The sequence below is a fragment of the Tachypleus tridentatus genome, chromosome 11 (assembly GCF_004210375.1).
Source record: "Tachypleus tridentatus isolate NWPU-2018 chromosome 11, ASM421037v1, whole genome shotgun sequence".
NCBI classification, from domain to species: Eukaryota; Metazoa; Arthropoda; class Merostomata; order Xiphosura; family Limulidae; genus Tachypleus; species Tachypleus tridentatus.
In genome coordinates this window covers 62,842,495-62,870,191 of record NC_134835.1, presented here as the reverse complement: position 1 = coordinate 62,870,191, position 27,697 = coordinate 62,842,495, and the positions used below count along the sequence as shown (strand labels likewise).

Genomic DNA, 27,697 nt, shown 5'->3' with positions numbered 1-27,697 from the left:
TTTTATTTCCTCCTTGACGTTTCTTTACAGATTTGTACACTTTGTAACCTGTAGCTCTGTACTTACAGCCAAGCTATCTGCACTACACAACTGTAAAAATAAAACTCAACTTTCATTCACAAAGTAACTCAATATGCGGGACATCTAAGAGATTCAAAAACATACACCAACCGATTCATTTTACCATCTTGAAAACAACTTTATCATATTAATAGAGGCCCGGCATGGCCAAGCGTATTAAGACATGCGACTCGTAATCTGAGGGTCGCGAGTTCACATCCCCGTCGCGCCAAACATGCTCGCCCTTTCACCCGGGTGGGCGTTATAATGTGATGATCAATCCCACTATTCGTTGGTAAAAGAGTAGCCCAAGAGTTGGAGGTGGGTGGTGATGACTAGCTGCCTTCCCTCTAGTCTTACACTGCTAAATTAGGGACGGCTAGCACAGATAGCCCTCGAGTAGCTTTGTGCGAAATTCCAAAACAAAGAAACAAAATCATCTTAATACTTTGCTGTATCACTGAAAACTTGGTGCTTGATAATGTTTTGTGTGCAACTTCAATACTGATGTGTGAAAATTCGTCAGTAACAGCAGAAAACCTTACTTCCAAGAGTTTTGAATGCTCACATACATGCTAATTGACTTAACAGCCAGAAGACAGATGAAGGGACCTTGTTCTGGTATTTTTAATCTCAATTATCCGACACACGTCTGCAAACAAGTCTACTCTAAAATTCCGTCCTTTACCTGAATGAAGTTCCATTGGCACAGCAAATCTTAAACAAATTCATTGAAAAGTTTATTTGCAATAGTTTCTGTTACATAATTAAAAACAATACACGTTCTTAATAGTTTGGTAAAACAATTCATCACAACCATGATGTATCTATTTCCACTTTTACTCTGGACCAAGTATATTACAACAATTATCTCCTGTGGTACTCAAATACAAAATCGTGGCAGCATCCATGTTGTTTCTTTAAGAGAACCTTTTTCTCACAAGAGACTAAACGTGTTTTATACCAATGCTTCACAAACTCTCAGCACCCAACTTAGTAGAAACGTTTTCATATTTTAAATCTTTAAGTGTCCTGTAGTTGAGAGATTGAGGAAAATGAATGTTTCAGAATGTAAAGACTGAAAGGAAGTACCACCTGTAGTCTTTGTTTCTGTTGACTGTTATCTTCCCATTTCCAACATAATCAACCCTCTTTGTTTTGATGCAAAAAAGCAACTGTTTCTTATGAAAATGTTACTATGCTTTTCTTCTATTACTGAACAATTGCTTTCAAACTCATATTTTGCCTGAGCAGCTTCTAGTTGAGTGTCAGACCCCATCAGTTATTTCTCATTATTTGTTTATGCCACATCTTTGAATAAACTGTACTGTACTTTAGGTTGTTAGTTGTCTCCTTCTCATAAATTTTACATTATTCATTAGTCTTCTGTATATTATGTCAGCATAATGATCTCCAAGGCGATGAAAGGTGTTAAAACTGTACTCTTGGAGCTATTGTAGTCACCTTGCTATCTTGCCTTGTGAAAATTAAATTAGAAACTTTAATGCTGCATTATCTTTCTGGTGTATAAAAGTTTATCTATACAGATGATTATAGATGTGAATCAAGGTTTGAACAAGACTTGTTAGCTCTTTTTGATTTATACAAAACTCCTGTCTGTGAGTCCATTGCTTTTCTACAATAAGAAGTCATAACTTTTTTCCCATGTCATACTAGTGACTTCTCCCTGTGCAAAATCACTGACATCCATATCTAAAATAAGTGTATCTTCTAGAGTTGGATATCCCAATACCAGGTTAAAGGTCCATTCCTTCATAAATTATTCACAGTCAACAGTCCATTAAAGTTTATTTGGTTTCTTAAGTAATGTGTTTAGAGAATGAAATGTACAAGAGAGATAGTTTACAAAATGACAATAACAAGAGCATATTTCATTAAGTACTCTTACCTCATGCAAAGTATTTGGTGTTGGACAATACTGGATGAAATCAATCTTTAATGCATTTTTAGGCACACCTCTGCTGACTGTATGTTCCAGAAAGCTCCCTTGTTTACAGAATAATTCACATTCCTCGAGATTTAGCTTAAGGTTCTCTTTCCTCAAATGACCCAGGACATTCTTTAGCTCTTTATAAGCATTATAAAAAGGCCTCCTTATGTTTGATTATGCCATTCAATTGGATAAGTACGACATTCCAGGGTAATTTGGACAAAGCACACTTCATTAATTATTGAAATGTAACAAAAGCATTACATAACCCAATTATTAATACAACAAATTACTACAATCCACTGCTACAACAATGGCCGTCCTTTCTCTCCATTTACTTTGACGACTTGCACTTGCCAATATATACTCTTAAGATCCAATGTTAAAAACCACTTCAAACAAGATAGAAAACCTAAAGTAGATCCAGTCCTTAGCAGTGAGTAGGTATCCTTTTTAACTTTATTTACCTTCCAGTAGCCCATACAGAACTACGTAAGCGATTGACATCAGACCACCTACACCTTTCCTCAAAGGTGACTACTTTTCTTTGATGTGAAAGTACAATCTGTACAGCCCCATGTGTTCCAATGTCCCATCCAGATTGGATTCTATTGTCTTCGTAAGTACCAAAAGTGATGACTAAGAAAAACTATTCAGTTCTATCTCTCGTTGTTCTTTCCTGACTTCTATCACTTTGAAAAGCCTCAGCTTGTTTTGCAAGGGGATGCCAACTGACTAACTCGTATATTGGAGCTGCATCTCCAATGATTCTCTTGCAAGATATTTTATTTGCTTAGTCTAAATCATATTAGGTCCACTAAAGAAGATGTATCGATATCCCACGAATTCGTAACAATGAACATTATTCAGCTAAAAGGCATCTATAGCTCTGTCCATAAAAGTCTTGTAAGTGGTGATAAGCTGTCCTTATGTAAGCGATTGACATCAGACTTCCTACACCTTTCCTCAAAGGTGACTACTTTTCTTTGATCTGAAAGTACAATCTGTACAGCCTCATGTGTTCCAATGTCCCATCCATATTGGATTCTAATTTATGGTTTGTTGTGGTTACAGTACTGATAATGTTCATTTAGTTTTCCAATCAGTGAGAGTTATAACAACTATCAATCTATCAGAGCACACTGGAATGTTGGGTTCTGTTACAGCTCAGCCATTATATGTAAATTTAATTTTAACAAGTCCTGGTACGAGTACTTCATTTCTCTGTGGTACAATGACTGCTCTTCTTTTCTCGGTTTTGAATCCCGTCTCACCAAACATGCTCGCCCTTTCAGCCATGAGTGAGTTTCAATGTTACGGTGAAATCCACTATTCGTTGATAAACAAGTAGCCCAGTAGTTGGCGGTGGGTGGTGATGAATAGCCTCCATCTAGAATTTCACTGTTAACTTATAAACGGCTAATGTAGATTGTCTTCGTGAAGTTTTGCGCTAAATTCTATTTAAACAAACAGATCTTGTTTTCACGTGACGTTCAAGCTCTGATGTAGCAATTGTCAAGTAGTACATAAAGATTTTCTAATCACCAACTTTGAATTCAGCCTAGTCTCGCATCCAAGTCTCTGAATAAAGTCAGTCAAAAATATACATCCTTCCTCAATGTTATTCACCCACATAATGTACGGAGAATTTTCCTACAATAAGGGCAACTTCAATTCTTCTCTTGCTAAAAGCTTAAGTTCATTTGGTGTTTCCATCAAGTAGTTTCTCACATTTCATTGCCAAATCTGTTCAAACTATTGTAGCTGCAGGAACGTCTTTTATCAACCCACTGCAAAGATAAACTCGTGGATTCATGGACTTTTTTTTTTGTTGTTGCTGTTTTTTTTTTTAAAACAAACTTCTTATTTCATTTTGCTTAATTCACGTTTCTCAATGTTTGGTTAGCCTTTTGTTGGTCCTTCAACATCTTTGGGCTCAAAACTTCATCTTTGATGCATTGTCTCCTTGTTGTTTAACAGCTGATAATTCCTCACAGACTTGGTTCTAATAGTAAGGCTTTCCATACCAATAAAAAATCCTTCTTTTTGGTATCCTTTGGAAAGCATCCTTATTCCCACAATCTTTTGTCTGCAGCTCTTGGCAACATGTTTTTTCAAAACACTTTTCTTCTTATAATTTACTTATTTCATTTTATTTAATTTATTATCTAATCAATCATTTTAGTATTTACACAATATCATCAGTGCGGGATAATTTTGCAACATTACTCGAGCCGAAGATACAGTAGCTTCGAGATGGTAACTTTAGTTGTTTATTTGCAACCTTAATGAATTTAGTTCTTCACACAACCGCATAGCTTCCTTTATGAAGCAATAGCGAACGTATTAAGTATAAATAAGATTAAACATTTAAGAGATGTCAAGGAGCAGTCAGAGCGTCCCAATCTCACACGCCACAAGAATTGTTTGTTTTTTGTTTTGTGAATTTCGCGCAAAACTAGACGAGAGCTATCTGCGCTAGTCGTCCCTAATTTAACAGTGTAAGGCTAGAGGGAAGGCAGCTAGTCATCGCCACCCAACGCCAACTCTTGGGCTACTCCGTCCCAATTATAACGCCCCCACGGCTGAAAGGGCGAGCATGTTTGGTGCGACCGGGATTCGAACCTGTGACCGTCAGATTACGAGTCGAACGCCTTAACCCACCTGGCCGTACCGCAAGAGAAATATGGTTTTCAAACATAACTGTCTGCGACCCAACGATGTGTCACGTGACACATAACTAAAATTTGATTGTGACACATCAGTGGGTCACATGACAGCGAACGTGTTAAAGATGTACACTTATTCTGTTTCTACCTAGTATCATATCCTATTAACAATAGTTAGACCTAAAGTAGCATCAAGAAGTAATTCTTTTCCGGTCCTAATTTAAAATAATCCTCTTTCAGATAATCAAATATTTAATCGTAGAATATTTAATCCTGAAATAAACTAAATATACACAACATTTCAAATCAAAACTTAAAATTATAGTTATTCATTTGATGGCAGCAGTAATCACCGATATTTCTTACATATAAAGAAGGAGGCTAAATACATAATTCTGCAGTTCACGTACTTATTTAGATGATGTCAAGACAATTATGATCCATATTACCTTCATTTGAAGTATAATCAGTATAAAACAGTTCAGGTCAAGATACAAAATATTCGTAATTAAAGTGAGTACAATAATAGTTACTAATATTTGCAACTGGAGTAAACGTTGTAGATAAAAAAAATTATTCATACAACGCATTTTTTTAGTTTAACAAACCAAGACTTCAAAATAAGAAAGTAGAAAAATATTTTATGTTAGGATCGGGTGTATCTTTCCTTAGTTGGAGAGTCAAGTGAAACAGGTACGAGGACCAGTTTGTTCGCAGTTGAGTACAAAGTTATTAAACAATGGGTTATGTGTGTCGTGTCCACCACGGGTATCGAAACCCGCTTTCTAGTGGTGCAAGTCTGCAGACATGCCGCTGTGCCACTATGGGAAGGGGGGGGGGCATGGGTGCCAGAAGAGCAGTAATCATAATCAAGTTTAAAACCAAACTCGCAATGTGGATAAAAGAATTGAAAGACTACTGTTACCTTTCTGAGATTTTCCAAGTACACACCATTTTATGCCCGTTTGGTTTAGTTTGCAACACATGTACACTTAAATTGGGATGCGCCGGAAGATGGGTTGGTTTTCGGCAAAACATCGCAAGTTTAGTTTTGGTGAAAAAAAAACTATTAAGATTTCGGGTGAAAACTAGTGGGACTTAAAAAAAAACTTGAAGGACCTAAATTACCAGTCATAAAAGCAAAAATAAAAGAGTTCATTGAAAGTTTGCCAAATAATATTAAAAATAAGGTACTAAACCCAATGAAGATCATTAGGAGGATGTAACTATAATATCACCTTAAGATACCTTAAAACATTGAGAGAATCAGTAACAAGAAAGTTTAATAATCGACTCGCAAAACATGGATTACTTCAACAAACCTAAAATAAAAAAATAGTTCTGGATATTTATAAGCCTAGTTTATCTTATTCTTAAAATGTGTTTTGAATATGGCCAGATAGTTGTGTAGGTACACCTGGGTCAGAACCTCAACAAATCTTGGGTCATTTGTCGAGAGCCAGCATGAGCTCCGGATGCTCCCTTTCTCTTTCCTTTTTAATATATTAAAACTTATCAACAGCCCCCCCCCCCCCATGCTTTTCATTATTAAATGAAGATATAGCCCAAAGATGCTTCACAGGCTTTACGGCATAACCAGGTTTTATTCACAGAGGCCCCTGGGCAGTTACCCCTTTGTCCACTCCCATCGGTGGGCCTGGTCATTTATATAACTACATATGAACAAATATACAATTCGTAAATACACGAATGTCCAACAAGCACACATTCTGGGTGATAATCGTACAAAATTTTAGGATTTAAGTAGCGCTAAATACAAGCACTGAAGCAGTACCAAGATCTACGTTCAATAACAAGAAGCAGCTATCTAGGTCAGGGCTTTAAGAAACCTTAAGATTATTTTAAGAACTTGGTGTCATCAAGCTTGAAGAAACACGCCTTATACCAAGGACAACGAAGAAGCAACTGCAGCATAGAACGTAAGCAACACAAGAGTGTCAGGACTTACCGTGGTTAGTGAGCACAGCTATTCAACTGACTTCTGCACACCGTCATAACTAATCTGTGACAAGAGAGGAGATGCTGTGCTTGTACGTTCGTCGCGTGCTGATCAGCCGGCGATGAAAATAAAAGGTCAGATAAGGTTACCTTCATCACATTCTATTCACGAGCTCACGACTATGCACACGTCACACAACTGTGTACGATCAACACAGGATCCGAATTTATGCCTCGAAGAAGCAAAACTAGGTATGACGAGGTCACGAAGGACCTGCAGGATACGTGAAGGTAGATATGAGATGAACAAATAAATGACTAGCATACACCACTTCAAAATATTACCTTTTCTCAAAACATGGAAGGTCTGTGGGACAAAAACATTCCACCTCGAAGAGGGGCACCAGCTAAAACAGATAGGGAGGTCTGGCCCCCTGGCCTACTAAGTTCTTCAACCCCATGGTCACGATTATTCACCGATCTCACGACCGTCCCCCAACCCCAGGGCACAGATAGGCAGCAGCTACCCAGTATAGGAGAACAATAGCCCTTCCGTCACCTGCACTGAACCAACGTGCGGGTGTGGAGATAGACCGTTGGGATTTTCGTTTCCTTGATTACAGTCACGTAAGGTGCGCTGGAGCTCGGGTATTAAAATCCCTGAGAACTATCCCAGCTGACAATGGTATTTAAATGTAACATTTCAGGGGTTAAAATAAACACAAGATAAACAAAATCGATTTCTGTTTACTATACCGAGTAAATGAAACCGTAAGTGTACTGATTTTATCCCGGGCATGTATTTTTGTAGTTAATTCATGTTTTATACTATACAGTAAAATATTATCTAGATTTAAAATAATCATGTTGATTTCTTATTAGAATTCAAGGTAAACACGTACTCTACGATAAATGCATGTTTATTTCATACTGTACATGAAAATGCCACAGGGCCTGTTATAAGTTAATGTTTGTTCTTACTTTAAGCGAGAATGAGATGGGTAGTAAACATTTGTTCCGTACTGTCGAATCTACATGTTTGTGGTTTAAAATTGTAACGTCTTGAAAAAACGATATAGCAGAGAGAAAATAAGGATGTAAGAATTAACCAAACTGTGAAACAACATAATATTCTTATGAAATACAACTACGCACATTCATATCAATATAACAAAAAGAACATGTTGATATTACCAGTTGAAGATACTAGCCAACAGCCAACAACAGCTGAAAATGTCTGTTCAAACTGCAAACTGAAAAACCATAATGTACGACACTAGTGCGAGTATATATTTATATGTGTTTCTATCCGAGTGGGAATTCCCTCCAAGAGACCCTGTACAAAAATTAGGTCAAGTTCCCCTCTCTAATTCTCAGTTACAAGGGAGTACAGCAAGGTCAACAGACACTTTCCCTTGTAGAAACTCCGCCCTTGGACCGGTTTTCTGAATTCAGGCCACTTCTCTGGTCTTGGGATCTTCACAGGAAACAGTGACGTTGCATCTACAAGTTTACGCATGTGCACATCCAACGTCATTGTCCATAAAGTCTAAAGAATAACTTCATAAAGTAATGATACAAAACTTTTCACTTTTTAAAATGGTCCACATGAAATGTTCGAGATGAAATTATACACACAGTTATTTTCCCTTTTGTTCTAACTTTTGAAATTAATCTTTGAAAATAATCACAAACAACATCACGAGTGTGTAAATAAATCAAACTGTTGAACAGTCTTTTGGAAGATGAAGTTTGTATTGAATAAATAGATGAAACGCTCAAGTCACCTGTCTTGTTAAATCTTCAGGAGATCGTTTTAAATGAGGCCTGGTATGATCTCGCAGTTAAGATATTTCAACAAACTAACAATCGTTTTAAAAACGTACGAAGGAGTGAAATGTTAAGATTAGTCTGTCTGTGTTTAACTTATCGATTTTACCTGGTAAAGAGTGACATATTCTGTGTTAAGAACAACGAGAGTTTATTGTTGTGTTACATTCAACGTGCGTGTTCCACTTTCTTGCCAACATTGTAATTACTCAACTGTGGTTTATAGTCTATGTGCGTTTTAGAAATGTAATGGTAAAGACAAACCACGCTAAAAGCTAGAATACAATTGTTATTTGGTAATTAAAATATTCTAAGTACAAAAAAAATTCTGCCAAGATGTAAAATGCCCCATTAGCTCTCCAACTGTCACATCAAATGGAGTGTGTATTCAAGCTAAAGTTAACGTTTCATTACACAGTTTTTGGTTTCATTTTTAATATTTGGATAAACTAATTTACCCTTAACACGCCAAAGCTCAAATCTGCACACCTATATTCTAGAAAAAGGTACTGAAAACTAAACATCAAGAATCTTAACTGAATGTTAACAATTAGGTTATAATTGTAAGGAGACATGAATGTTAACAATTAGATTATAATTGTAAGGAGACATATACATTGAAGGAAAATTAACTAAACTTATTTTTAAAAATTTAGTTTACACAAGAGCTTACGGTACATGAAGATTTATATCTTAATTTCTTTGTTTTCGAATTTCACGCAAAGCTACACAAGAGCTATCTGCGCTAGCCTTCCCTAATTTAGTAGTGTAAGACTAGAGGATAGGCAACCCTTGGGCTACTATTTTACCAACGAATCGTGGGTCAGACCGTAAAATTATAACGCCCCCACGGATGAAAGAATGAGCATGTTTGGTGTGACAGAGATTCGATCCCACAACCCTCAGATTGCAAGTCGAGCGCCCTAATTACCTGGCCACATATCTTAGATGAGACCCCTCTTTCAAACAAACGATCGCTATCCAGTTGTATAAAAATATAACATTTTTTTTTTCAATTTTAAGGTGAAATGAAGTGTTTGATGTTTAGGCAGAATTTTCAAGATGGAAATGTAAAGGTAGACGGGCTGTACCTTTCAACGTGTGCACACAACTTTCAATCAAGACTAGGGCGTTGTTGCGTGTTCAACAAGGTGATGTGTATTCGCACGATGATATACATCAGCAAGAAAAAAGAGGAACAATGAAAATAAAGACAGAATTGCAACAAATGAAATGTCCTCTTCAATAGTGACAAAAATTGTGAATACAGTTATGACTACAAAGATTCAATTGCAACTACAGTAGAACTAGGGCAAAGGAATTTGGTGAAGTTTGTTCATTTTGACTGAAGAAGGAGTTGCATGAAAAGAACTGAATATATCTCTGCAAAAACAAACCTCTAATATTTCAATCATTATGTAGTCTTGTAAAAACCAGAGAATCCTCAAAATAGGCGACAATGAAAACAGAATAAGTATTTTTAGAAGTTAATAACTGCTTTTGAAGTTCACAGAAAAGTCGATCTGGATGAATTTATGAACAATGGACTAATTCTGTGCCTGAACCATTGATGACAACCAATGGAAGTCTCCTGTATCCTTAGCATCAACCAACGGAAGTCTTCATTTTAGAAATAAATCAGTTTTGATTGACTTCCAAATTAAAAATATGGCAATGTCCTGTCAATTCCATGTAACTAAATCTAGATGTTTTATTATAGATAATCAAACAGTCATCATGGTTGTCGGTAAGTCCAAAGGAGATAGAACTTTTGATGATTGGTTTGGTTTGTTTTGAATTTCGCGCAAAGCTATACGAGTGTTATCTGCGCTAGCCGTCCCTAATTTAGCAATATAAGGCTACATGGAAGGCAGCTAGTCATCAACACCCACCGCCAACTCTTGGGCTACTATTTTACCAAGGAATAGTGGGATTGATTGTAACGTTATAACGCCCCCACGGCTGAAAGGGCGAGCATGTTTGATGTGATGGGGAGTCGAACCCGCAACCGTCAAATTACTAGTCGATCGTTTTAACCACTTGGCCATGCTGGGCCAACTTTTGATGACATGGCAAAAATATTCATCACTTCAATTTTTGGTATGGGCAAGGAGTTAATGCGGATTAAAGTTGCATTTGACAGATATCATTAATATTCAATAAAACAAGGGGAAATCAAAGCCAAAGTTGTCTTCCTATTCAAAGAATTATTGAAAATGAGTTTGTGCACCAGTCAAGCAACTGGTCCTCCTTAATTACTCTAAGGAAGAACAAGCAACTTCTCTTACAATTTGTGTCTCCGCATCTGACAAGGAATGGTCAGAAGGACAAAGATGTGGATGTTTCAGGTGTTTGCAAAGGCCCGACAGACGTCATTTGTTGAAATAAGCATCTGGATTCATTAACTTGGCAGGCTACTTAGGAAGAAGCTGATATTTGACTAACGGTAGATTGAATTCATGCAAAAGCAGAAGAATTGCAATATTTGTCCAAGACACTGATGATCTTCCACTCTTGTTGGCCCATTTTAAGAACATCTGAATGAAAGCGAGCACCTCGAAGAAACTCATACTTGTTCCCCTCCTTGAAATTGCCACGTCCATAACAAAATACTCAATTGAAATTATCATTGTTTTCCATGCAACCACAAGAGATTATTTTGTGTCATATCTTCAAGGCATATGAAAAAAAAGTTTCGAATGTTTTAATAGCCCACTATACATTTATTGAAGCCCTCGCTATTGGTATCTAGATGGGGAAACATTGAGACCAGTTGAAAATATATGTGTCTATTGTACAGTTTGCCAAGAATGGATAGTTGTGACAAGACAATCGTGATTATTTTTTGAAAGGTTAAAGGCCACTCACGCGAAAAGTTTCCACTTGCAAGTGACACTGTTTACCTGCACAGCAAGCGGACTTATTAACAAGCCACAGTTTGGAAAATGGCAGAAAGTGTTTTCATTCTTCTTCCCCAAGTGTCACAAAAGGAAGTTTAGAGATGGTCAGTTGACGACAAAAATGATTAATATTCCACCAATTCTTTACAGTGAATAGTATTTTCTGTATATTTCTATGCTCTGGTACATGGCATGTTCAACTTTCTGCAATTACATCTCACATTAAGACATCGTTGCAGAAAGTTGAACATGCCATGTACCAGAGCATAGAAATATACAGAAAATACTATTCGGTATAAAGGCATGTCAAAATAAAACCATATATGTTTACATCTGTGTGGTCACATGGGTATTCTTCATGTGAATGAATAAATTACATCTTTGTGATACAAAGAAGAAGGCAACTTGGAAAATATATTATGGTTGACACTAAAGTTCATAGCACTCACATGTATATTATATATATACTTCGCATAAATATTATTTTATTTTCAGATGCCAAACATATTTTACTTTATAAGTGTCATATTATGTCAGGTGCGAAATGGATGATAAATGGGCATGTTACTTTGTTCGCTCATGAAATATGTAAGTTTTATATATGAAGTAATAGTTTATATAAAGTTAATCTGTAATCAGTGATACCTGTTAAAATGAAAGATTTCTAAGGTTCTATCCAGACTCAGTAAAAATGAAATACTCATTTTTGCCTTTTTATCATTTAACTGGTGTAAAGTATATAAATACCCCATAGTGAAACACATACAACACATTTATCTGTCACGTATTTACACTCAGACTCTCGTGTCATTATATAATGCTAACAGGAATTCTGAACGAGAAATTATTACTTATTTAAAAACCACATAGTGGCACAGCGGCATATCTGAGGACTCACCCAGCTTGAAACCGAGTTTCCATACTCGTGGGGGACAAAACACAGATAACCCATTATGTGGCTTTGCGCTTAACTTCAACCAACCATTTTTTTTAAATACATTAAAAGTAAATAAATGTTGTTTTTTCTGGTATTATATTTCAATATATATATAATAATTTCAATAAACCTTTCTCTTTCAAATTCATACTTTACACACGAATGTCAGCCATCATGGTTTTGTTTATCTGCCAAACTGTGGTTATCGTTTAAACAAAGGTGGGTCTTTAGCCAATATTTAACATTATGATCATACCAGATGTGGAAAAGAAAAATTAGTTGTTGGTAAAGTTATTTTAGGACATTTTACACACAAGCTGGGTTGGAATTACTTTCACAATTTTTACATTATTTGAGTAGAGTTACTTACACATTTTAAAATATTTGGGTGGAGATCCTTTGGACAGTCTGAGTGGAGTTGCATTATGTAAATTATAATATTTAGTTAAAGTTACTGTTATTACATTCATTACAAAATTTGGGTGAAGTTGCTTTCAGAACATCCTTTGTATAATCTGAGTGAAATTACTTGTATGTCATTCCTTACATAATGCAGTGATGTTACTTTCAAGACATCCTTTATATAAATTGGTGAGGTTATTTTCAAAACATCCTTTACATAATCTGGTGGTGTTACTTTTAGAACACCCTTTATAAAGTTGATGGTGTAACTTTTGGGATATACTAAATACATCCTGAAAAAGCTATTTTAGGATATCCTTTATATAATCTCATAATATACACCTGAGACATCCTATATAACTTTATAAAGTTATCTTTGAGATACCCTTTATATAATCTCGTGACGTTACTTTTAGGATATTCTTTAAATTATTTAGATGTATGTATTTAATACATTACTTAGACAAGCTCATAAAAATATCTATGGGCCATCCTGTAGTAATGTTATTTCTACTACATGAACAAAATTCACCCTTGCATCACCTGATTGCAGACGAATCAGTTAAGCTCCCGAGGAAGTGATATACAAACACCATGTATTCACACTATGGACACGTGACAGTAGCAATGCTAACATACAGGTTTCATTATCGTTATTTTTATACCTCCTCAAAATAGCTGCCTCATAAAAGACAAACCCTACGTTTTATCTTAAAGGTCAGAAAGTCGTATAGAGCGTAAAACCTCGAATAAACATCATAACTTACAGCACCAACAAAAATCTAGGTAAACTAGGTTTATAAGAACACTGAATTTACCGACGGATTTGAACTCGCATACATATACAATGCTTTTCTTACAACAAACAAAGTGAAATCGTCGTAATGTTTGTAGTGCTTAGTAAAGAATTTTCAACCACATTTACACTTTCTAAAGATTAACTTCAAGAAATTAAGTTAGAATATTCAAACGTTAATTTGACAGGAAAGATCATGATCAAATAAACAATTTCCGAATGTTTATTTAGAAATTAAGTGATAATTAAGTTGAAATATCAAAGTGAAACAAATTTTTTTAACAATGGTAGGAGTATTAACATAGTATGAAAAAACAATACAGAATGAATATTTTTGGTTTGTTAGTCAGGTGGTTAGGGCTCTTGACTCGGAGTCTGAGAGTCGTGAGTTCGAATCCCCCCCCCACCAAAAATATTCGCCATTTCAGTCGTGAGGGCATTTTAATGTGACGGTCAATCCCACTAGTTACTGGTAACAGAGCTGCCTTCCCTCTAGTTTTTCGCTGTTAAATTAATGACGGCTAGCGCAGGTAGCTTTCGTGTAGCTTTGCGCGAAATTCGAACAAAATTCTCTCTAATGAGTTTATTTCGTTGAATTTCGCGCAAAACTACTCGAAGGTTATCTGTGCTAGACGTCCCTGATCTGAAGAGGTAGACTAGAAGGAATCCAGCTAATCAACATCACTCAACGAAATCGTTTGGGCCACTCTGTATGAACTAATAATGAAATTGGCTGAGCGTTATAACGTCCCAAGGGCTGAAAGGGCAAACATGTTCGGGTCTGACTTTCAATCTTGCGACCCTCCGATTGCATATCGAACGCTATAATGTATACAATGCCAGGGCTGCGATTAACAAAGAACTTCAAATGTTAATTTAGTATAAAAACCATCGTCAAAACGAAACCTGAAAAGAAAGTATTTGAAAATTGTTGCAATTATTTAATTTGTTTCGAAGTGAAAATGTTTTATTTGAAACTGTAATATCCGGAAAGTAAATAACTATATCCGTATATTATTATATTGAGAGTTAACACCGTTGTTAATAATCTTAGTCGCCTGATAATTGCTGATTCAGTGTTGAATGGCATGGTTAATAGTTTATTTCATTAACGCCTAATAGAGGTTTGAATCTGTAATTCAAAAGGTCTGAAACCTTTCACCTAGTTCCTGTATATCTTTAACCCATGTTAAACATTATAGTCATTGTCTATCTCTAACCGAATAATTTATCTATAAAATATTAATATAGTGTGCGTGTGGGGGATCAATATTGTCAGAGTGAAGTATCAAAGTACCGTCAACAAAATGGTGTCTATAGTCTAATTACTTACAGCATCCGTCAACAAAACGGTGTTGGAAGTCCACTTACTCACGACATCCGTCAACACAACGGTGTCTATAGTCTAATTACTTACAACATCCGTCAACAAAACGGTGTTGGAAGTCCACTTACTCACGACATCCGTCAACACAACGGTGTCTATAGTCCAGTTTCTCGCGATATTCGTCAAACAAACAAAACGGTGTCGAAAATCCAATTACTCACAATATCCGTCAACAAAACGGTGTCGGAAATCCAAATACTCACAATATCTGTCAACAAAACGGTGACTATAGTCCAATTACTCACGACATCCGTCAACACAACAGTGTCGAACGTCCTCTCACTCACGACATCCGTCAACAAAACAGTGTCTATAGTCCAATTACTTACAATATCCGTCAACAAAACGGTGTCGAAAGTTCAATTACTCACGATATCCGTCAACAAAACGGTGTCGAAAGTCCAATTACCCCGATGTTTTAAACATATAAGCAATAAAACTGTTGTTTTCTCAGATATTTACGGACCAGTTTGAGGTAAACAAAAATGACGCCAATCGTAAAATAACTCGTAAGTTGTCTCGGGATTAGAAACAGCAAAGAGACGTAACTGAAACAAAAATGTAGCTAACTCGTTGTTTCACTTGAATGTTTCAAAATGAACACTTGTAGTTTGTATGGTAATAATAATAATAATAATAACAGATCTTAAAACTTACGTCCATATCAAGTAACAAATATTTATTTATTTTAGTGAATTTAAATAATTATATCCAAATGAAACCCAATAAGTAAACAAAACCATGAAAATATATTTATTGAAAACTATGCAAATCGAGATTTTTTTTTACTGTAACTTACAGATATATTGATGATTTATCTAGTATAAATAATTCTGAAATATATAATGCTTTTGACACCATTTATCCAGCAGAATTAGAAACTGAAAATACTTCATTATCTAATACAGATACACATTATTTAGATTTAGATGTTAAAGTAATTGATAAAAAGATATCAATACAAATATTTTTGACAAACGATTTTGACTTTCCAATTTACATAGTAATGTATCATACCCATCTGTTTATAAACATTATAACTTCACAGTTATTCAGATATTATAAAATCTATAATAAATTTCAATATTTTATTAATAATGTTAATATACTGATATGAAAATTAATAGTTACTGGATTTAATAACGAAATTTTAAATAAAATTATTAAACTATTCTGTAATAAATACAAAAACATGTTAAACAAATACAAAGAAAGTAAAATCAGAGACATTTTACCGAAAATTACTAATAATTATTTTTAGTTAAAAATAAAGTCATTTAAGAACATGACACTACTTTATGCGGAAGTACACCTTGAGTCACATATAAAAGCACGATAGTCACAGTAAACTATTACTTTGTTTGTTTGTTTTTCTTATAGCAAAGCCACATTGGGCTATCTCCTGAGTTCACCGAGGGGAAACGATCCCCTGATTTTAGCGTTGTAAAGCCCTAGACTTACTGCTGTATTAGTGGGGGATAACTATCACTTTACTGATGTCGTGTTAATTAGTGCTTCTACCATATTGGAGGCGGGAATGCAAACTTCAAGAAGTTTTATCTTACTTACCCCAAATGATAGTACCTTATGTTCCTTATTTATGTTTCATCTTATTCTTATTTTAACTTGGGATAGCAGTCAGCTTCCTACAACTGTCTGCAGGCAGTGAAGGATGATATAGATGTGGGACGTTGTGGGCTTGACTACCCACATCTTGCTCTCCTAATTTCTAAATTGCTAATCTTATGTGAGACTAGCAAATTGGAGGTTAAGACTGATAGACGGTGTATCCCGCCCGCAAAGTGGGTCCTACTTCCTCTGTCACCTCCAAAACCTAAGATAGATTTCATAATCTCGCGTTGTATCTTTTTAAATATGCAGCGTATTTTGTTTAATTTTAATGTGTTTTGTTTATGGCTTAAAAAATCATGGTTATAATATATATATATATATATATAAATTATGATAAAATCTTACTATGTAATACATTGATGGTCTGTATGTTATGTTCATCGGGCTAGCTTCCCATCTCTTTGTATTCTCAGTTCCTGATCCAACAATAGATTACAAATACACCTTACAACTGACTAGAGCCTGAGATAAAACTAAACACACCACGCATAAAGGTAAGGGCACTGCGAAGAGTAAAGGCACGTGACCTACTAGTTGGATCCACCTACATGCGCCAGTGACCTACATACCATCTCTACAGCTGATGATCCTGGCAAGCCCTTTTGTCGAGAGTACTAAAAATAGTGTGTGAGTTCTAGCACAGCAGCTGGAAAATGTTTCCAAGGGTATCTCAACAGGGTGAATCTGATACTATTTTTGGTTATAAAAAGAAAAACTCTCTCATGTTTCGTAAAGTATATTATTGTAACCTGTATGTTACTCAGGACTTTGACGAAACTGAACATTAATAGGTATACTAAAATCTATTAATAACCAGATTTCATTAAATATTTGCATATGTGAACTCCTACTTATAACATTAAATTAACAAAGCTAGAAGTAAAGAAGTTAATGTTGTTTACCTATAACTTAATTTTATTAATAGTTAGAGAGATTTAGAACTGTAGGTTGTTTTACAAGCGGATACATTTATTATAGTTTTAATATACTTTCTTACAACATACGAGCAAGAGTTAATGCATGTAGATAAATAGAGCACACACGGAAGGGGGAAGGGGTAAGGAATTTTATCTTGTGCATCCAAAAACCATTAAAGTAAGCTTCCTCATATGATAGCTACATCGTCGACGAAGACCATAGAGGTAAGCCCCTTCATATAACTACATCATCAGCATTTGGCTTTAAAAACAAGTTGGTAATGTCAGTTTGTGCTTTAGCGTAAGTTCACTTGTCGTTACTATTTTAGATTTCTAATGTATTGACTGCAAGCCTGGGCTTATATTTTGCAAAACACTATTATTTAAATCAAACCTTCTATTTACTTGTTAATATATATTCACACTAACACAACTACATATTCACATTTAATACACCATAAACTAATTCTTCACATTCAGTTTTATTTAAATTGTTATCTGCAAAAAGTTTCAAGTAAGTTCATCATATGTAGATTGAAATTCCATATTTTATGCTATATTTAACTTTTAAAATCCAGATTTTCAAAATAGTTGGGTTTGGTATACATTTCATATATAGAACCTGTATTCACACAACAGGACTGTCTTCCCCTGGCTCGTTGTGACGTCTGCAGATCACAACAGCAACAAGCACGAGCTCAGGACATACAAGTTATCGGCGCATCAAGAATTAAAAACAAACAAACGGATATATGGCGTTAAAGCTATATTCTAGATGTTGTCTGTTAGTTTTTCTTTGGACTTTATAATAACAAACTAAGCAAAATAGTACCAGTCAGATGAATATAAAGGTAGATACGAGTTATTGTAATCCTAATTTAGTATTTATATCAGGGAAAGTTCATATGCACTTGACCCTCCCAGGTCTCAAAGACTCAGATACCGACATACAGGCTAAGCTGAACTATTATTCTTGGTCTAAATCATGCTGGTGAAGAGAGATATAAGCCGAACATTCTACAGTCTTTGTAACTGATTCCAGAAATGATGGCACGGCCAGGTGGTTAAGGCGCTCGACCCGTAATCTGAGGGAAGCGGGTTCGAATCCCCGTCACACCAAACATACTCATCCTTTCAGCCGTGGGTGAGTTATAATGTGACGATCAATCCCACTATTCGTTGATAAAAGAGTAAAACAAGAGTTGGCGGTGAGTGTTGATAACTAGCTGCCTTCCCTCTAGTCTTGCACTGTTAAATTATGGATGGCTAACGTAGATAGCCCTCATGTAGCTTCGCGCGAAGTTCAAAAACAACAAACAAACAATGCATAAATGATCACAAACGTAAATGAAAATTTCCGTGTTTTAACAACTCTTACTTAAGATATGCAAGAAGTGAAGGGAGTTTTAACGTAATGTAATATTATTCTCAAACATGATATTTTAGTATTTTCCCATATATTGTCTATACATTTTAAGCCTTGTCCTTTATTAACATTAATTTTTAGATACTTAGTAAGGATAAAGTACAATATATTGTTCTATTTATTTTGATTAATATGTTAATGGCACCATATTAATTGAGAATATAAAAAAACAGATTACAATAACTTATACCTCAGTTTTTGTTTTTCATTTTCCAGGCTTAATGAGCTACGTTTCAATGACAAACTCTATACACTTGTACTTTATTGGTTTATTTCCCAATTAAAAATAAATGTTATTAATGTCCATTCGAAATTACATAAAATGTGAAATATGTAAATACCAATTAATTTATTTCCTGTAAAATATTGCTCTTAACAGAAATATAGATTGAAATTCCACTCAACCTAAGTCGAATCTTATAACTTGAGCCTGAAACACACCTTTACGTATTTAAGAAACAGTTTCGGTTTGTTTTGAATTTCGCGCTAAGCTACACGAGCGCTATCTGCGCTAGCGGTCCCTTATTTAGCAGTGTAAGACTAGAAGGAAGCGAGCTAGTCATCACCACCCACCGCCAACTCTTGTTCTATTCTTTCACCAACGAATAGTGGGATTGACCGTTACATTATAACGCCCCCACGGCTGAAAGGGCGAGCATGTTTGATGTGACGGGGATTCGAACCCGCGACCCTCGGATTACGAGTCCAGTGCCTTAACCACTTGGTCATGCTGGGCCCGAAGAAGAGACAGGTGTGTTTATGTGAAGTTTTGGGAGTGTGTATTGAAGTTCAGTGTTATAGTTCTGGATTTTGAGCTAACATAACCGGTTTGAATCTCTGATGTACCACAAAATATTCACGCACTCTTAGTCGTTGATATGTTATAGGAGTTACAGTCAATTCCTTACCGTCAATATTGATTGCCTTCTCTGCAGTCAAGAATTCTTGCCATAAATATAACTACTTGTACTTGAAATGTTATTTTCTTCACATATAGACCGTCGACGGTACAGCGGTAAGCCTACGGCCTTACAACGCTAAAATCTGGGGTTCGGTTCTCCTTCCCTCGGCGGACGCAGCAGATATCTCAATATCGCTTTGCTATAAAACAAGAAAATCTAAACTAGTCCCCACATGTAGATATCTTTGTTGCAAAAATAGTTCATTGTTTTTTAAAAAGTTACACTTATGAAAGTTTAGACTACATGATTTTCTGATGTGTTTGAGAAATCCTTTTTTTTTTTTTTTCCAACTCGGCCCGGTATGGCCGAGCGCGTAAGGCGTGCGACTCGTAATCCGAAGGTCGCGGGTTCGCGCCCGCGTCGCGCTAAACATGCTCGCCCTCCCAGCCGTGGGGGTGTATAATGTGACGGTCAATTCCACTATTCGTTGGTAAAAGAGTAGCCCAAGAGTTGGCGGTGGGTGGTGATGACTAGCTGCCTTCCCTCTAGTCTTACACTGTTAAATTAGGGACGGCTAGCGCAGATAGCCCTCGAGTAGCTTTGTGCGAAATTCCAAAACAATTTTTCCAACTCTTAAACTACGCAAGTGTCACTCACTACTGGTCTTAATTTTAACATTAGATTACATAGACCAAACATTACATAAGATCTTTACAAAAAAAAAAAAACAGCAAAAGATACTAGAAAGCTCCAATTAGCCATTTTGTACAAATTCATTATGATAGGTAATAATATCTCGTTTTCTTCATTGCTCACAAACACACTGAAATTCTATCAGCTAATCTGCAGAGTAAATGCTGACGTAGTTTCAACACCACTAAATCAACGGAGTTACTTGAAAATAATACTGAAAGTATTTACTCACACGTGATAATTAGCTTGTTTTCTCTGTATAGAGTTACATCAAGTGTTGTATTATGAAGGTATTCAATGTATGGCCTACTAGACTGTACAATATTGCAAAAGAGAAAGTCTCTATAGTCAAACGCACCTGTAAGTAGATGCTAATGGATCAGACTTTAATGAATTTACAAAAACTCTGCTTAAAATATATAATTTAGTCAACTTGAGATGCCAAAGTTTCCTAGAGCAGAAAGAGCCGTGTTAATTCTTCGTGGCACGAGCTTTTCCTGAACCAGTTTTCTCAACTGTGTCGCACGTGCAGGATGGTTTTCCAATCGCTATGAAAGAGATTTGCTCTTTTTATACATCCACAATTGTCCAGTTTAACACATTGTACTTAATATACATATGATTTTTCTGCTGAAATTTTTGAAGGATTGCTGCATTAATTAGAAAAATATGTGAAAATTTAAGACTGTAAAAGTTACCTGTGAAAAAGAGTTCAAAGTATGTTTAAACATCAATAATCGACTCTTACATATCCTACTTGAATATGAACATTTATGAACTAAAATGAAAATAATTAAAAATAATTAGATATGAGCATTTTACTGCTACGGTGACTTACATGAAAATAAACTTCTCGTGACGGATTAACGGATTAAAAGAACACACTGTTCATATCTATGTGTATGGAAAATAGGTATTACTCAAACCTTGAAATTATCATTATAGCGTTTTTTTTACGAGTGTCTCTGCATGAAGTATTTGTATACAAGGGATCAGATTTATAAAACACACGTATTAAAGCAGTGAAAGGCACGCAGTAATTATTTTTAAAAGAATGACGTCACCTCGTGTATTCCCTGTCCAGGATGATTTTTTTGAAACGCGCCCGCGTTAGATTAGTTGATCACTAGAAGCAGGAATGTAAAATGGGGAAGGGATGTAAGCAGAGACATTAAATGAAATGACGACCCCACAACCAAACTACCTTCTACACACGATGCTAACCTATGGTGGTCGATAATCTTTCATATGCTTCACACGAAGCTGGTTTTTCTTTGTTTAACACTCTTCCGGCGGCAACCATGGTGCAACGTCGCGTAACACTTGAAGTCTCATGGTGATATAAAGGGGGAAGAAAAGTAGTCCCGTACTAAACTTGACATCCAAGTACCTCTCGTGTATGCCTCTTGATATTTCACAACGAAATTTTGTTTTAATATGTCAGACACGACACCTAACGGGGTATTCCTTATCACTTTTCTTGCAAACTTCGATTTCCATCATCGCATTATATTTCAATTCTTGACTAAAAAAGAATGGTACACATTATTTCCTAGCGTTACACTATCTTCAGCTAATAAACAAATATCCTACCTCCTTTCATCAGATTGTTTTCATCTAATACACGGAAGATCTGCCATGTTTCTATCAATCCCGGTATTTTCACCTTATCAATTAATAAATGAACGCACTATTTCTCTTTCTTCCATTACGATATCTTTACACTATCAACTTAGAAAATATATTGTGTTTTACCTTTAGCCACCATGTTATTTCAATGTTTTCACATAATAATAAAAAAGTATTATTTGTGTCTAGCCTTCAGACTTTTCAGGTATTCAGTTACAAAAGAACTATTCAACAGAACTAACAAAATAATTCATGTAAAGGTAAGTTAAGTACTAACTATACAGTTAAAATGGTGTGAACGGGAGTGTTCCATTTATTGATATCAAACTGTTACCATTACCCATTACCTCGTACAGATAAGATCAGATAAGAAACAAAATGACCCTCATTTCTAATAACATTGCATGAACTGATACAAATATACATAAGTCCGATCATTAACTTGTTTTTGTCTTCATAATAATAAGAAGCATCCACACACATCTTCTTCACTTAGTGTTAGTTATTAGGGTTTATTGTTTAGAAGACAGTATGGTGGATTCCCACACACACATACATACATACACATACATAAAATTATTAATCCATCTAACTGTCTGTTACGTGATACAAAACGTTCAGGTGTGTATGTGTGTGTTTACTGAACCACAAATTGAACACTATTTCAAATGCTAAGTGTTTGGTTGATAAATCACTGGAGAAGCATCAAAGAGTGCGTGGACTCCAATATGATAAACCAAGAGAAAGAAAAAATGAATATATACAGGTAGTATGGTTCGTTGTGCTAGATGACATAATTAGCAGGTAATGTCAAACATGGAGGGAGTGATGGTTTATTATGTTGCAATTAATGCTAATCAAGGAAAAAAAATAGAATAGCTGTGCGCTTATTGCAAACTATTGATTACCAATATGTAGTCATTTTGGAATAACAAATTTAGAAAATACGCTGATTTATTGTGATGTACCACAGAGTAATAGAACAATAATAAACATGATATAAGTATAGGTTTAGTGTGATATAATGTAACAAACAATCAGATAATAACAAACTTGAAATAAGTATGGGCTTAGTGTGATATACACGTATCACACAAACAAATAATAACAAATGTAGAATACGTCTGGATTTAATCTGATAAGTCACGTGCTTACAGCGTGGCGTGAAATATTTCTTCAACTAACTAGCAACCATCTGTCTACGTTCGCCCAAAATTATTCTTACGGATAAGCATAATTTCAAATCAGTCACTTGATCAATAACAGGATGTTATGTGGTCAGTGTCTGCTAGCCAATTTTAATTTGTTTAGAACTCAAATACTTTTTTTTTTAAAGTTAATGGTGTCTCGAAAAACCTTAGCCACGTGCAGCACAATGCACGTAATAAATAGTGTATGTTTATGCAGTTTCGAAGGAAATAAGTACGAGGCTGTAAAACACTTTTAAACATTTTTGGTATCCTTCTCATGAAGGTGCTTTAGCCCCAAAAGTTCTGTCATGACTAGTTTAGGACACCAGAAGTTTTGGCATGATTGATCCTCATCAAGTATATACCACTAAACAACAGATCCGCAGCACGGACTAGGTTATTACATCTTAGGAAATCTGGCCATCTCATGGTACCAAAACTCTGGAAATGGTAAAAATGTACAAACAGTAATAACTCTGCTTCATCATAACAAATAAATGAAACTGGGAATTATTAAACTTCGTAATTATCGGGCAATTCTCATGTTGCGTCCTAAACACTATTATATTTTTTCGTTTCATATAATTAATTTTAAAATGTTGCTTTAAATTTAGTTTTTATTGCGCGTGAATAGATTATTTACGTCTGGTAGAGTTAATAAAACATTTCATAACAAACAGTAAATGTTTGTTGTTGTTCAACAAAACACTTCACCCCTCTATGAGACATAAGAGTGTTCTACTTCGAAGTGATTAATATTCACAACTGCACAAAGAGTGCTCCAGATGTTTAAAGGTCGGCCATGCTGTTAGTTATCCTTATATTTCATGAAAACAGCTGTTATCTAAACACAAATCTACTACGACATGAAAAATAGCGTAGGCTAATGTATGGATAGAGTAGACGTATCACGTCAGGCTTAAGGATTTTAAATATTTCAGTAAAGCGATAATTTGCAAAACAAATACTTCTTAAAAGTGTTGTGTCTGATAGCAAAAGTTTAAATATAGTTAAATTTACCAAGAGGAAAAGGTGAGGTCAATTATCATTTCAATGGTAGACATCTATCAGTGGGTGACCATGCTCACCAACGCCCTAGATGGACATGGTATCTAGAGAAATAAGTAGCTTTGCGTGAAATTCAAAATAAACCAAACCTAGAGAAATACGCAAACGCAAACTAACGTGGCAGGGGTATAGTTTAGAGAGAGAGAAATCAGAAGAGTTCTCTCTCCAACTGGGGTGTTCAGGAACGTTGTGGTTCCTCTTCGTCCCCTTTCGTGTATTGTTATTAGGTTTAGTTTTATTATTTATTTATTAAATAATTTTTGGCTCCTTTTTTTTAGGGGGGGTGGAGGATGTCACTCTAAATGTTATCTTGGACGGAGGCAAAGGCAGCAACGGAGAGAATGGCCAGGTCCCTTCCCGAAAGGAAGAAGTCAAGCAAATATGAACATGAATTCAATTCAAACGACCCGAATACACATACATAAAATTATTAATCCATTTAATTGTCTGTTACGTGATACAAAACGTTCAGGTGTGTATGTGTGTGTTTACTGAACCAGAAATTGAATAGAGAAATGAGAGTGAGGTCCCTGTTTTAAAGCTGCGCGAAACACACAACTATCTTTAGGCATAACTTTGTTGTTTTAGTATTTGTTTGCTAATATGTTTTAGAAACAACAGAATACAGTACAGTAAACCAGAAATGTTATTTACATAAGTTTGTTTGTTTCTCGTTAAGCATAAACGTCTAAGCATGCTCTGCCCAACACGGATATTGAAACCTGGTTTCTAGCTTTGTAAGTTCCCAGACTACAGGGGAAGCTATACGAAAGTACAGATCGTCACTCTACGAAAAGAACAACGTAACTGGGGTGTGATTCCAACAGATACAGCCTTTGTTGATAAGGTGTTAAAGGTGTGAATTTAAGCCAAATAACAGTTCACACTCGTGCTATACGTGTAAAGATGTGAATTTGTAAACAGAATTGAACAGCAAATAAGTATCATGTGAAAATAAAATCTAAAAAACAAGTATAACAACAGTTAACAATATCACTTACACCAAGATAGTTTCGATAATAAATCACTTTTATGAACATATTTTTTCTTTCTAGAAGACAATAACTCTTCAAAATGTATACATTTGTAATTACGTTACCTTCTGTAGAGTATGGATTTTCAAAAATATCATTAATTGGTATTCAATAATACTGTTGTAGGTATAAAATCATTTTTTCTAACGATGGGTGTGAATTCACACTTTTGTGACGTAGCTCTTGTACCACTATTTAACACCTAAAGAGTATGAAATCACCCCCCCCTTATTTTCATGACGCACGTTAACCTGCTTATAAAATGATGCTCTACAAACCGCAAAAACACTTCAAAATAAACAATCAAAAAGTGAGATACAGACTGATTGAACTTGAGACACGCACGCAAAGAACAAATCATTTTCCCCTATCGTGACAAGAATCTCCTTCACCAGCCGTTTCTCAGGATGATATATCCTGTGCCCGTGTTTTACTAGCTTCAGTTTCCGGCAGAAATGAAGACATATATACCTGTATTCTCCATGTATTTAGTTGTTAAATTATGTACAAATTCGAAACAAATAACCAGGTATTTATATCTTGTAAAGTTGTAATCATTTAACTTTTGTGACTGATGGCAATATGGTGACTTACGGAAATACTGGCGCGTAGGAGAATGTAATTTTTAACATCAGACAACTGTCATTATTTATCTTTGCAAGGTAACGTACATGTAGGGTTCGCAAAATACGTTGAATTTGATGTCATTTCAGGAGTGTATTTCTCATATCGTCCATTTTATCTATTTAATTATAAACTAAATTTTATTTTATGGTAGAGTTTTGAATTGTAAAAAGCCTTAACTGCGGTAGTGATAATCTTTTATTCTGTAAAACGTGTATATCATATTAAGTCCCACCTGTGATCGTAAACTACTTTTCAAACTGCCGAACTTATAACGCCACAGCTTCTATATCATACGAACTTTCCAATGCTTGCGAAGTTTATTTACTCAACTCAAACTTTTGCGTTAAGTTTCTATAGACAAGTTCCAACTCGAAAAACTTCAAAATAAAGTATCGTTCCGAGTTAAATTTCAAAAGACAAACTAAACTACATGAAACAATTACACAAAAAGACGATTATGGTCGCATACTAAATATGAAAAGAAGGGGAGGAAACGCTGATTTAAAATAACGTCAGTCCCTCATCTTCCTGGATTTATTTTTTATGTAAATTATGTCAACTGATCTGAAATAACTGATTGATTATCCATTCTACATTCATAAATTATCAATTAGTTTTCTTCGCTTCATTTTTGCGAAAATCTAGTAGTTGTGTGCAACCTTCGGAAAACTTTTTTTTTTTTTTGAAGCGACAGACGAGAGGAAACATGCCTTGTAAACACCTCTCATCTCCTATCTCTGGGTTATTTTTTTACTGTAACATTTTAATATCCTCACGACTGAAGGGGTGAGCACGTTCGAGGACGGATTTCGTTCCAACTACCCGCAGATTCGGAGTCAAACACCCTAATCACCAGGATATTCCACGTCCTAATTGTTTGATAAAAGTGGTTGTATAGCTCTTGACATTTTCACGTCACCAGGGTTACGTGGCGGAAATAAAAGTATTGATGAGGTTCTGGAGTGTCCTCGACCACTCTTCAGGACTATTTCCAAGACATCTTTATTCACTAGATTCATGTGACAGACTACGACACGTCATCCAATGACACCGTACACACTAGTAGTTCTCAATTTCTGGTCTTCGAACCACTGGTGGTCCGAAAGGTCCCTGTAGGTGGACAGCGGGCTGGTCAAAAACGTAAGTGACTGAGGTTTTGTTTGCGATGGACACACACAGAGAGAGGATAGATAGGATGTTCACTGTTTCGATGAAGTGGTCCAAGGACGAAAAAATTTGAAAGCCACTGCTTGAGGAAAAGGATTTCCAAATTCACCAAGCCACTTTTCTTTCTTTTTAAGATATGTGTCGAATGTTTTTCATGGTGGGAACAGGAGCAGATTAGTGGTTAAGATATTATTGTATATTCTTCTTTACTCTTCTCCCTTGGCCCGGCATGGCCAGGTGTTTAAGACACTCGACTCGTAATCTGAGTGTCGCGGGTTCGAATCCCGCTCTCACCGAACTTGCTCGCCCTTTCAGCCGTGGGAGCATTATAATGTGACGGTCAATCCCACTATTCGTTGGTAAAAGAGTAGCCCAAGAGTTGGCGGTGGGTGGTGATGACTAGCTGCCTTCCCTCTAGTCTTACACTGCTGAATTAGGGACGGCTAGCGCAGATAGCCCTCGTGTAAGTTTTCGCGAAATTCAAAACAAACATAAATGGTACCATTCCACATGATGAGGAT

The 27,697-nt window shown here is 35.6% G+C and overlaps 1 protein-coding gene across 7 annotated transcripts in view; it reads right to left on the bottom strand.

The window, feature by feature from the left end:
• LOC143232297 (lysine-specific demethylase 6A-like) overlaps positions 1-27,697 on the bottom strand; it is a 124,793-nt gene that overhangs the window by 64,648 nt on the left and 32,448 nt on the right. The window contains exon 1 of one of the 7 annotated variants that reach the window (XM_076467536.1): positions 16,869-17,025. The exons of 2 other annotated variants lie outside the window; for them this stretch is intronic. The gene's annotated coding sequence lies outside the window, so the exon portion shown is untranslated. Of the gene's footprint in view, positions 1-6,649; positions 6,979-7,833; positions 7,930-16,868; positions 17,026-27,697 lie in introns of those variants that run through there. 4 more of the 7 variants (XM_076467531.1, XM_076467530.1, XM_076467532.1 and 1 more) reach the window with 4 other exon arrangements.